The following is an 11,990-nucleotide window of genomic DNA, read 5'->3' as shown; positions in this document are numbered from 1 at the left end:
ATATACTGTAACATAGAGGTTTTTTGCACTTGGGTTTCACTTCATACACAGTGCACCTTACTCACTATATTTATTGGGGATATATGGTAACCTCTTACGGTTACCGTTAGTCCCCAAACAGTGTGCTTTCTCACGGACCCCGAATATTTCTAGAAAAGGAGGCTACTCACTAATTTCAACAAAAAATTTTTTATATTTCTATTTTTACTATTCTGTTGTCTTGTTTGGTATATTGCATATGCAAAGGTTCACACTGGAAGTGGAGCAAGTGTAAACTCAACCCACTTACTGTAATATTTATTTACACAATACAGAAGATGTGCACATTCACTTTTTAGGTTTTTATACTATATAAATTAATTATTTCATTCATTTTTGGTGCATATATAGGGGGACATTCACTTTAGGAACACACATCTAATCTTTTCCTTCCATATACACAATTTTTGTCACTATTTCTATATATTTACTTATTTATTTATTTATTTTTCTGACCTCTAAGCAATACTTACTGTCAATAGGGCAGCGCCAATTCTCCACATCTCTTTAATACATACTTTCAATTAACTCCTCAATAGGAATTAATTTAGGGGAGGCTGCAGCCCTTTTAATAGCTATTTTCCTAAGCGCGGACCTTTAATCAAGTATTCTTTCCTCAGAGTCCCCCTCCTGTACATGGGTGGAGGATCCAAACATCTTGTCTTTCTTCCAATTGAACTCACACCCTGCCATATAGTCCTGCCTATCCCTCTCAAATTTCCCTGATTTCTTAACTATTAAATCTGCCTCAAATTTTTTTGTTTGTTCATTAATTCTCATATCCCATGCAGAAAAGGATTCTAAATCTATAAACGCCTCTAGCTGTTCTTGGTTGCTAATGATATCCAACTTGATATTTTCTAAATTTCTCTCCCTTTGTTGAGTAATCATTCCTAACCAGACCTTGTTAAATAACCACATCTCTCTAATCCAATCCTGACCAATATCCTCATCCAAAAAATCACATACTATTGTTATTCTCAATCCTCTAGGGATCCTGTTGATATCATTGTTTCCTCTCTATTTGGTGCGCCTTTAATAGTCTCAATAACCTCTGGTCCTTATGGTTGTTGTTCATAGTTGTCGATGCTATTCAGAAAACCTTTTTCCAACAAAGCTCTCCTTAGCTGTCTCTCTTCTGTGGATAATACTATACTTGCTGGTGGGTACTCAGTACTTCTTAACACCACATTGTCTATCCACCAAGCTGCTGGAGTCCCCAAATAAAGTAAAGCAAAAACAGTAGAATTCTCTCCTGCGCTCAGGTGTCCAGTGACTACGTATGTGGTGCGACCAACTTTATGCCGTAATGCCTGACGTCTTGCAGCCCTCCTTAGAACAATGGGTATTCATAGACTGAAGGGAAACAAGAAAAGAAGGAGGGTGCACCAATCTAGTGCATTACCACTGATAAAACTTTATTATAGCATTAAAACAGCAAGATGTACACTCACAAACCAGCATTCATAAAGGCTTTGACAAGGGAGTAGATGCGCTGTTCTGAAGATCGACACACCAGGACCTAATGTCGAGAGGGTCAAACCAATAAGAATGACTGATGGCTAACGTGTTTCGGGGGAGCACCCCTCTCCTCAGAGCCTAGGCGGGCAATGGCTAATCTCTCGTAGTTGCCTCTACTTATGTGTGTCTGTGTCTGCAAGGCCCAATTGGTAGCGACGCCCACCCCAATAGGAAACGCCCACCCATATGGACTTCCCCTCCCTGGCCCCATCCCTCCTAAGTATGACCCTTAACAGCTGGAAACCAATATTATTTTTATTGTTTAATATTAATATATGCTGAACCCATACATATGGTGCCATCAGCATAAATCACAAATCACTAAGCACAACTGCTCAGGACAACCACCCTCCAAAAAGAGGGTGAACAGACGTATCTTACCTCCTGCATGTTGCCCCTATAATGGTCCTTTGCTGTGGGCTGGTGTGGGGAGGTGATAAGGGGCATCGTAGGCTCCCGGGAGCCATGGAGGTGCTGTTGGCATCAGGTGGAACGCACGCCACTCAGAAGACCAGGAAGTGCGGGTACCCCTGAGTTCCACCCGCAAGTTCCGGACAGTCACGGTGTCATTTCACCTTCCCCACGCATCATGGGACGCTGTGTGTAGGGGGCGCGGCCCGGAAGCGTGGGTGCGAGTGTCTCAACAAGTTTATGCAGAATCTCACCGTGAAGCGCCATTTTAGGTTGAAAGAAATAAATGGAGCAATCAATGAGGGTCCAGAAATGACTATTCCCACTGCTCATGTTGAACCTTTAGACAAGGGGATACTGGAGATTTTGGAAGAGCTATACCTGGAAGGAGGTCAAGAGTCTGTTGAAGTTTCCTCCCCTTAACCTTGGAGGGTAAGATCATCAATACAAACTTTAGACCGAAATCAAGCTTCTACCCACACTGGAATGAGGGGAATTTCATACCTACATTTTACGAAATAGTGATGGAGGAATTCAGGAAGATGTGTGGTAATAATAAAAATCGGAAGTACATTAAGAGCCATGAAGCAGGTCTGGAGGGCCCTCTGGGTAGTCTGAGAAAGAACTCGGAAATTGTTATAAGGAAAGCAGATACAGGTGGAGGTCTGGTTATACAAGACAGAGATCAATATCTAGAGGAAGCGTATAGATTGATCAGTGACACCAATACCTATGAGAGACTCACTTGGGATCCTACAGTTAGTTTCAACATTGTATTAAAAGCGCTTCTTGATAGAGCATTATCTGATCAGGTCCTGACTAAGAACGAGTACCAATTTCTGTATTCTAAGCACCCAGTGGTTCCCCATTTCTACCATATCCCAAAGATACACAGAAATATGGGAAAGCCCCCAGGTAGACCTATTATAGCAGGGATTGATAGTTTGACCAATAATCTTGGCAGTTACATTGATTACTTCCTCCAGGGATTGGTAGTAAACTTGCCATCATTCATCAAGGATTCTGGCCATGCCCTAGAGGTACTTAGTGCATACACTTGGGAGCAAGGCTATAGATGGCTATCGCTTGATGTGACATCCTTGTACACATCCATTCAGCACGAATTTGGGCTTAGAACTATAGAATATTATTTGGCAGAAGCACACTTGTTCGATCCTATGCAAGCTCAATTCATTTATGAATGTATCGAGTTTACTTTGACTCACAATTACTTTACCTTTATGGAAAAATTCTACAGGCAGGTTAAAGGTACAGCCTAGGATGCTATGTTCGCTCCCAGCTATGCAAATTTGTTTATGGGCTATTGGGAGCTCAATTATATCTGGGCTAATAACCCATTTGGGAGGAACCTAGTACTGTACTCACGGTACATAGATGATGTTCTCATCATCTGGAGTGGTACCGATGAAGAGCTGGAAGGATTTCTAGCACACTGTGCAGGGAACCCTTTTGGGATCTCCTTTACACATGTGGTGGATGAAAAGTCCTTGGTCTTTCTGGACTTGGAGTTACAGGTCGATGGCCCTGGGGCCATCTATTCAAGAACCTATTTCAAACCGAGCGCTGTAAATTCTTACCTTCATGCCCGGAGCCACCATCATCCTAGATGGATTAAAAACATCCCCTTTGGCCAGTTTTGCAGACTCAGACGGACTTGTACCCTGAAACATGACTACGAAGAACAAAGTCTTGTTCTCAAGAAGAAATTCAAGGAAAAGGGATATGAAGAAAAACATATAGAAGAGGCCTTCCAAAAATACCTTGTGCTGTATGACAATGTTGGTGTAGAGAAAGAGAAAACGATAGATCCCCACATGGATGAACGACCACAAGTACGGTTCTGCACTAGGTTTAACAACAAGGCCTCCTTAATACAAAAAATCTTTAAAAAGAATTGGTGGATCCTTGAATCAGACCCTATCCTGAGGACAAGTCTTCCCTCGCATCCTAATTTGGTCTTTAGGAGACCGAAGGACCTAAGGAGCATTATTGCCCTGAGTAGGGTGAAAAAGCAAAGAAATAGAGGGCATAGTAACCTTTGGAGTACAATCTTTGAACAGAAAGGTAGTTACAGATGTGGGAGTAACAACTGTGGGAACTGTGTGCATATGTGCCATAGAAAGAAAGAAGTTGTTGGAGCAGATGGCAAGATTCACAGGATGAAGCAGTTTATCAACTGCGGCACCCCGTATGTCATCTATGGCCTCCTGTGCCCTTGTGGCCTCCTTTACATTGGCCGGACATCAAGACCAATGAGGACCAGGATGAATGAGCACAGAAGCAGTATTTAAACAGAGAAAGACAATTACTCAGTACTGAGACATTTAAAGTAAGTCCATAGTAGTAGTACAGATGGATTCAAATTGTTCGGTATAGAGGCTATGCCGAGTGACTTGGATAGCGGCAAAAAGCATCAAATGTTGTGTAAGAGAGAGGCATTTTGGATTTTTTCCCTAGGAACTTTGGCACCAAAAGGCCTGAATGAGGAAATCGAACTGCATAATGTCCTATGACATTTACAGTCCTCGTGAAAGCTCCCGAGTCACTTGCGGTATCAGCCAGGACAACTATCTTTCTATCTTTTTAGTGTGCTCCTTTCACCACAAGATCTACTTTGGGGCTCACTTACGAGGTTTACTAGTTTCAGTCATTAGGATCCGGGACAGATAGATTTGACATATGTAGTAGATAGTTTCTAGTTTCATGTGTAGTAGTTAGTTTCCAGTTTCTGGTTCGGTCTGTCAGGAATTCATTAATACTATTTTTAACATTATTATTCTTATGTTATTTTATGTACATCATCATCATTGGTTCATAGTGAGATTTTCATTAGGTGCTAGCGGGCAATGGTCTCTCTGTAGTACGACAGTCCGCAGAGGTATCCTTCGGTGCATATATTTTTGAGAGAGTACTATAACTGTGTTTTAGCTAAAAAATATTTTAAAGCCTTTGTTTTGACGAATACAATCTTTAATATAATATATAATATAGAATGTATAATATATAGTAGAATTTATATATTGTATATTTTTAAATATCGTATTTATCGGCGTATAACACGCACAGGCGTATAACACGCACATTCATTTTAAGAGGGAAGTTTCAGAAAAAAAACCTACATTTTAAATAAGAAACTTTGAAGCAAAATAAGAGTCAGTGCCCATCTGCAGCCTGACCATTGCCATCAATGCAGCCTGATCAATGCCCATCTGCAGCCTCACAAGTGCCATCAATGCAGCCTCACCATTGCCATCAATGCAGCAGCCTCACCATTGCCATCAATGCAGCAGCCTCACCATTGCCATCAATGCAGCAGCCTCACCATTGTCATCAATGCAGCATCCTCACTATTGCCATCAATGCAGCAGCCTCACCATTGCCATCAATGCAGTAGCCTCACCAGTGTCATCAATGCAGAAGCCTCACCATTGCCTTCAATGCAGCAGCCTCACCATTGCCATCAGTGCAGCCTGTACGAACAGAACAGTGGTCCAATGGCGGCCCAGGAGACGGGGCTTCCTATTACAGAGGCCGCCAAGTAAACAGGAGATTCTCACTGAATGTAATCTGACGGCGCTCATCCCGCCCCGCTCCCTGTCCCCTCTGAGGCAGCTAAAATTGAAGTATTGGCGTATAACACGCACACGCTATTTGCACCCAATTTTTATGGTGAAAAAGTGAGTGTTATACGCCAATAAATGCAGTATTTTTTTATCAATATGGGGACGTTTCTAGCCCCTCTAGTGGTTATACCTTATTGTTAATTTTGAAGTAGGGTGGTCCCTTGGACATGTGATATGTATTATGAGTTATAACATCTACACTCAGCATGAATAGTCGGTATGTGGATGTTGTACTGATAAAAGTCCTCTAATGGTGTTATTAATGGTATCGGCTTTAGAGAATCCGCATTTATCTCTAGACCTTTTTTATTTATTTATTGTAATTTATTTCTATGGTCTATTCTTTTTTGTATTATTGGTTTATAGTTCCACTTACATGGCTAATTTTATGATCCTTTATTATGATAATGTATGTAATGATATTCTATCTAATTACATTACACAATTTTTTCACCTTGCATGGATGCTTCTGCAGACTGTATTGAACTTAATTATTTGATTTTTAACATATTTATTCGTTACTTTTAATTTTCAATTTAATCTTCTCTTTTGGGCAAATCCCATGGTTTATGTGTGTCTGTGAGCTGCATCCTTCCCTGACTAATATGCCGCCTCCCCTGTGTAACCAGTGCTGGGTACAAGATTGCGTATAGACCAGTGGAGGGGATAGTGGATACCAGACAGGGATGGTAGTGTGAGGCGCACGCACAGGTAGTGGTGCGCACACACCCTGTATCATCATCATTTAAGCTTCACTAAGGCAACCCCATGGCGACCGGAGGCAACGGGTGGAACACAAACACACCCGCGCTTCTGGGCCACGCCCCCTACACACAGCATCCCATGACATGTGGGGAAGAGGAAATGATGCCGTGACTGGCCGGAAGTTGCGGGTGGAATGCAGGGGTACCCACACTTCCTGGTCTTCTGAGCGGCGTGTGTTCCACCCGATGCCAATAGCACCTCCATGGCTCCCGGAAGCCTACGATGCCCTTATCACCTCCCCACACCAGCCCACAGCAAAGGACCATTATAGGAGCAACATGCAGGAGGTAAGATACGTCTGTTCACCCTCCTTTTGGAGGGTGGTTGTCACGAGCAGTTGTGCTTAGTGATTTGTGATTTATGCTGATGGCACCATATGTATGGGTTCAGCATATAGTAATATTAAACAATAACAATAGTATTGGTTTCCAGCTGTTGGGTTAAGGGTCATACTTAGGAGGGATGGGGCCAGGAAGGGGAAGTCCATATGGGTGGGCATTTCCTATTGGGGTGGGCGTCGCTACCAATTGGGCCTTGCAGACAAAGACACACATAAGTAAAGGCAACTACGAGGGCCATTGCCCGCCTAGGCTCTGAGGAAAGGGGTGCTCCCCCGCAAAACGTCAGCCATCAGTCATTCTTATTGGTTTGACCCTCTCGACATTAGGTCCTGGTGTGTCGATCTTCAGAACAGCGCATCTGCTCCCTTGTCAAAGCCTTTATGAATGCTCGTTTGTGAGTATACATCTTGCTGTTTTAATGCTATAATAAAGTTTTATCAGTGGTAATTCACTAGGTCAGTGCGCCCTCCTTCTTTTCTTGTAAACCCAACCTGGTCAAGGTGCATAGGATCTGGAAGAAGGGGTGTCAGGCAGTTTGCAATAATTTGGGAATAAAGGCATACACTGAAATAGGGTGGTAGCTACCACATAATGACGAGTCCTTGCCAGGTTTATTGTTCACTATTTTGTAGTAGTATAACACCTTTTGGTATTGCACAGAGAGCACAATTCTCTAGAATTTAGTGGTTAGTTTCACTATATTCACTTTAAATTAAATTTCACGGTGAATAAAATCCCTTTCATTTCAAGGGATAGGGATTGTTGAGCGAGCATGTGCCAGAGGATGATGGTGAAGCAATTACAGTATGTGACAATTCCACTACACCTTTCCTTTGCCATCTTGGCTTGATCTCAAGATATAAACAAGAGTCCCACTATAAAACATGTATGAGTAGTAGAGAGTTTAATAGTTTGAAATTGTTCCGGGATTTTTTTAAGGTATTTATGAGGAAAGGTCTTCAGGCTTGGTCTTCTGGTGAAAGCTTTCCTTCAACATGGCCTGCATGAGTTAGAAGGGGCAGAAATGTCACCCCAACAATGTTGGACTCAACATAGAGGATGCAGAAGAAGACAAGAAATATACAGTATAATATCTATAATACTACATATCAGTATAAACCAGGGGAAGGTCTATCAATACCATATTTCTTAGTAGATCTGGAACATCATGGCTGCTCTGATATATTTAACAGGTATTCAGGCACTGCAAGGCTTTTGTAAACTGAATAATCAGTTTAAAAAACTTTTAGACTAAAAAATTACCTCCCTATTAGGGTGTGTATAGCACAATTGGTTCCAGTTTCCCAGTAATACTAAAATAAGGTGCACAATTTAGGAAAAGATGGGACTTACTATGTGTTGATTTATTTGAGTAATAAATTATTTACATGCCTTTTCTTAAAATCAAATGCATGCTACAAGCCTATTCGCTATTTTACATATATATTCTTCTTGTTTTTTTTCTAATCAATCTTAGAAAAGCTTTTCTACTTATATATTTTTTTAAGATTCCTTTTCAGTTGATGTGGACTGGGGTTTGCTGCTCCAAATAAGAGTCTCCATGGAACTGAGGAAATGCCGTGAGAATCTGGGTCAGTGACTTGTTGCAACCTCACTGAATATGAGTTGTCTATATATGGCAATGAACTTGACTGGATCTTAATCTAGTCAGACTTGGAAGATTAACATTTAAGCAATCCCTGTTACTGGACATCTTTTGTTCCTTAAGGATAATAATAGTTACTGGTATAAAGGGGAAATGAATTTGAACATTTTTTTTATTATCTTGTATATTGATGTCTGTCTGTATTTTTTATTGTTAAGGTTTTTTTATGGTTTTCTAAAGTATTATTCAAATGAAACTTTTATTAATTTCGCATTATTTATTACAATAATAATAACTTAATTTTCTTAATTAACAGAGTACAATTTATAGAAACTCTACTACTTACTTTTTCACCAAGGAGTGGAGACATTATTGGGATAGTAAAATTAAGCAATAATACTCATTGAAAAGAAGTGGTGCTACTTGAGATATTTTTATTAATGTAAAGTAGTTCAAAAAACATTTGCCCCTCTGTTTGGCTAATGTCTGATTTAAGATTCTAAATTGTAAGATAGTGAACTATCTAATAAAATTTAAACAAATATCTCTTTGAAAATAAAACTAAGAAACTAGGTACAGATAGAGACCAATTTAAGAGACTATACATAGAAACCAGATTGGGAATAAAAATATGAAAACCACTATAAATCATAAAAGAACAAACAACTGACAACAATATTATTGATTGACTTGTGTACAACTGGCCTGTTGGATTTTTCCTGAAAGATTAGTCCTGCTCTCTTAGGCGGCAACATTAAACATTGTGTTCTGTAGGCAGGGAAGCCTTCCTGCACTCCCCGTCAGCATAACACAATAATGCATTGGGAGGAATTTCCCCATCAACACTGATTGTGCTGATGGTGAAATCTAGAAACTTTCTTTAATTCCACCCATGGTGGAAGGAAAGAAAATTGCATTATTTATGGCCTGCCTTAATGTACATTCATTCCTACACACTATAGAGGACATTTTTTAGAAACTTTCATTTTCTAGTTATAAAAGAATTTAGAAAACTCAGAGACTCCCCAAGCAAAACTACATTAAAAAAAAAAAAGAAAAGAATTCAGGCACTATCAATATAGTTTGCAAAATAACGCTGATATTGTCATACAGAGGGCAGATAAAGGAAGAGGAGTGGTTGTAAAAAACAAAAAAAGATTATATTTTTGAAGCTAGGTGGATTCAAAATGATCAATAATATTATGTAACACTAAAATATACAATGCCCATTTTTACATGAGCTGACAAAATTTTTAGAGCAAGATTCTACGGGTGGGCTGATCACTAAAGATGAACGCAACTTTATTACGGTATCTAATCCAAATATTCTTTTCTACTACTACTTACCTAAATTTCACAAAACCATAAGCAGACCATAGACGACTCAGTTTTTTTTTTGACTTGCAGGTTGAACAAAAAAAAGCTGACCTGATTCCTCTATCGACATGTTCGAGGTGGATGGGGGAATCATTCTTGCTGCCATTCTGACAGTGACTTCCCCGCCGTCAAAATACAAGCTGTTGCCTGCAGGGCTGATCAAGCAGCTAAAATATGAGAGTGGCTGTACAGAAGTTGCTAGGTAGATCAACTTTTGTTCAACCACAGTGTTCATACATGAATCAAAATTCCACTGGTCCCTGCCAAAACGGCCGAATTAGGATTCATGTATGGCCAGCTGAAGTTTTTCCACCAGGCTGACCCATCATCTCTGACACTAACTCTCTAACTGGCAATTTGCCTCAATATAATGACATATACCTACAAAATTATGTTAAGAGCCTTCAATCCTATATACAAGACTCTAGGGACATTATTAACAAATTAAATCTATTAAATACAGTCAATCATATAGTTGGCTATTGTTAAATGTTACAGCCTTTTTTAACCTCGCTCATAATTTGGGAGGAAAGCAGTAAAACATTATTAAGATACAGATCAAAACAAGCCTGAACGGTTATGTCCTCTTGTTCAGTCATTCTGGTCAGATGTAATGCTAGTACTTCAGAATGTGGTGGGCCTACCATTTCCTTTAGATCCCATTCATTATTTACTGGGACTCCCCTTTCCAGGTATTGCTAAACCTGTTAAATGGTTGATCTCATATATCCTTTTGGCTGCTAGGAGGGCTATATCTTTCTGCTGGTTGTCAAATGCTCCTCCTTCCCAATTGCAACTATTACAATTTATAGCGGAAATTAGGAGGATGGAATGCCTTACAACCATAGTACATGACGCAGTTCCCAGTTCAATAATGTTTGGCTACTTTGGGATCAATCTGAATATGGAGATCATACATCTTAACATCATTACTTGAGGTTTCTGCATGTCTATTTGACTTTTCATATTACTGTTTTTTTGATGACCATATATGTTCTTATTATGCTTCTCTGTATGTCATCCCACAACTAGATGCCAATCTATTCTATATACCCAATACTATGTACTTAAGCTTCCTACAACCCCTTACCATTTTTCTTTCACTGTACATTTAACATTACGTATGTTTAGATACTGTTTCATGACTTTCTGTTTTTATGCCTTTGACATTCTGAGATTTGCATTCTGTATACTGCTGTATTTCTGTTTTCTTTTTGAACTATTAAAAAATACAATTACAAAAAAACATTTTTCTGCTAGTCACAATTCAGATCATTCTTGCAAACATCTGATTTTTATTTTAAGGTTCATCTATTCAAACATTCAAAACATTCATCTTTTTTTTTTAAGAAGCTGGCAATAAAATGTAATTTGACATCATTTTTAAATTGTAACTTTTTTCATTGTAAATGTCATTTTCCCTGTAGCACATCCCACAGCAAGAATAAAAAAGTCTGACTTCCACCCCCACAAAAAAAATAAATACTTACCAGACTCAAAGGGTCTTTTTTTTAAGGAGGTGCCTCACACAAAAAAAACAACTAAATTGTGTGAGGCCCCACAGAAAATCCACACCAGACTCTTGTGATCTGGTATAGATTTTAAGAGGATCCTCAACAAAAAACACAAGGTTTGCCTCAGAATCTATACCATATCCTTATTCAACATGCAGTATGAGGTGCAAGGGGAATGAGCAAGTATCCCTCCTCCTGAACCATACCAGGCCACATGCCCTTAACATAGGAGGTTTCTTGCCAGCAGTGACCCCCCTGGCAAAGCATGTTTTCCCTATGTTGATGAGGACAAGAGCCTCTTCCTCAAAACTCTGGTCTACAGGCTGGGGACTTATTAGAAGTCTCTTTTAAAAATAAGGGGGACCCCAGAACCCATATGAATGAATAAGAGGTGCATAGTGCTCTTACTCATTTACAAAAATAAATTTAACCTAGAAATAAAAATACCCAAAACCTTTGACAAGTGATTTATTAAAATCCCCCAAAAAGTTCCTTATATCAATCATGCTACCTACCACCCACAGCTTGCCAAAATAAAAATATGGACCTGGCACTTTCAACCTATCCTGATGGTACTGCTTGCTGAATGACATCTCTCAGAGCTTTCATCAGCTATACAAGATCAGAGGCAGGGATAGTAGTTAAATCATTGACCGAAAATGGCTATTGTCATATCATGTCAATGTCATTGCCCAAATACAGCCAATGACCATATTTGGGCAGTGATGTCACTGCTATTCACCACTTTGCTAATGTGGCCAGTGAGTCCCTT

Source organism: Aquarana catesbeiana, linkage group LG07, assembly GCF_042186555.1.
Source record: "Aquarana catesbeiana isolate 2022-GZ linkage group LG07, ASM4218655v1, whole genome shotgun sequence".
NCBI lineage: Eukaryota > Metazoa > Chordata > Amphibia > Anura > Ranidae > Aquarana > Aquarana catesbeiana.
The sequence above is the reverse complement of the archived record's forward strand: the minus strand, read 5'-3'. Positions refer to the sequence as shown.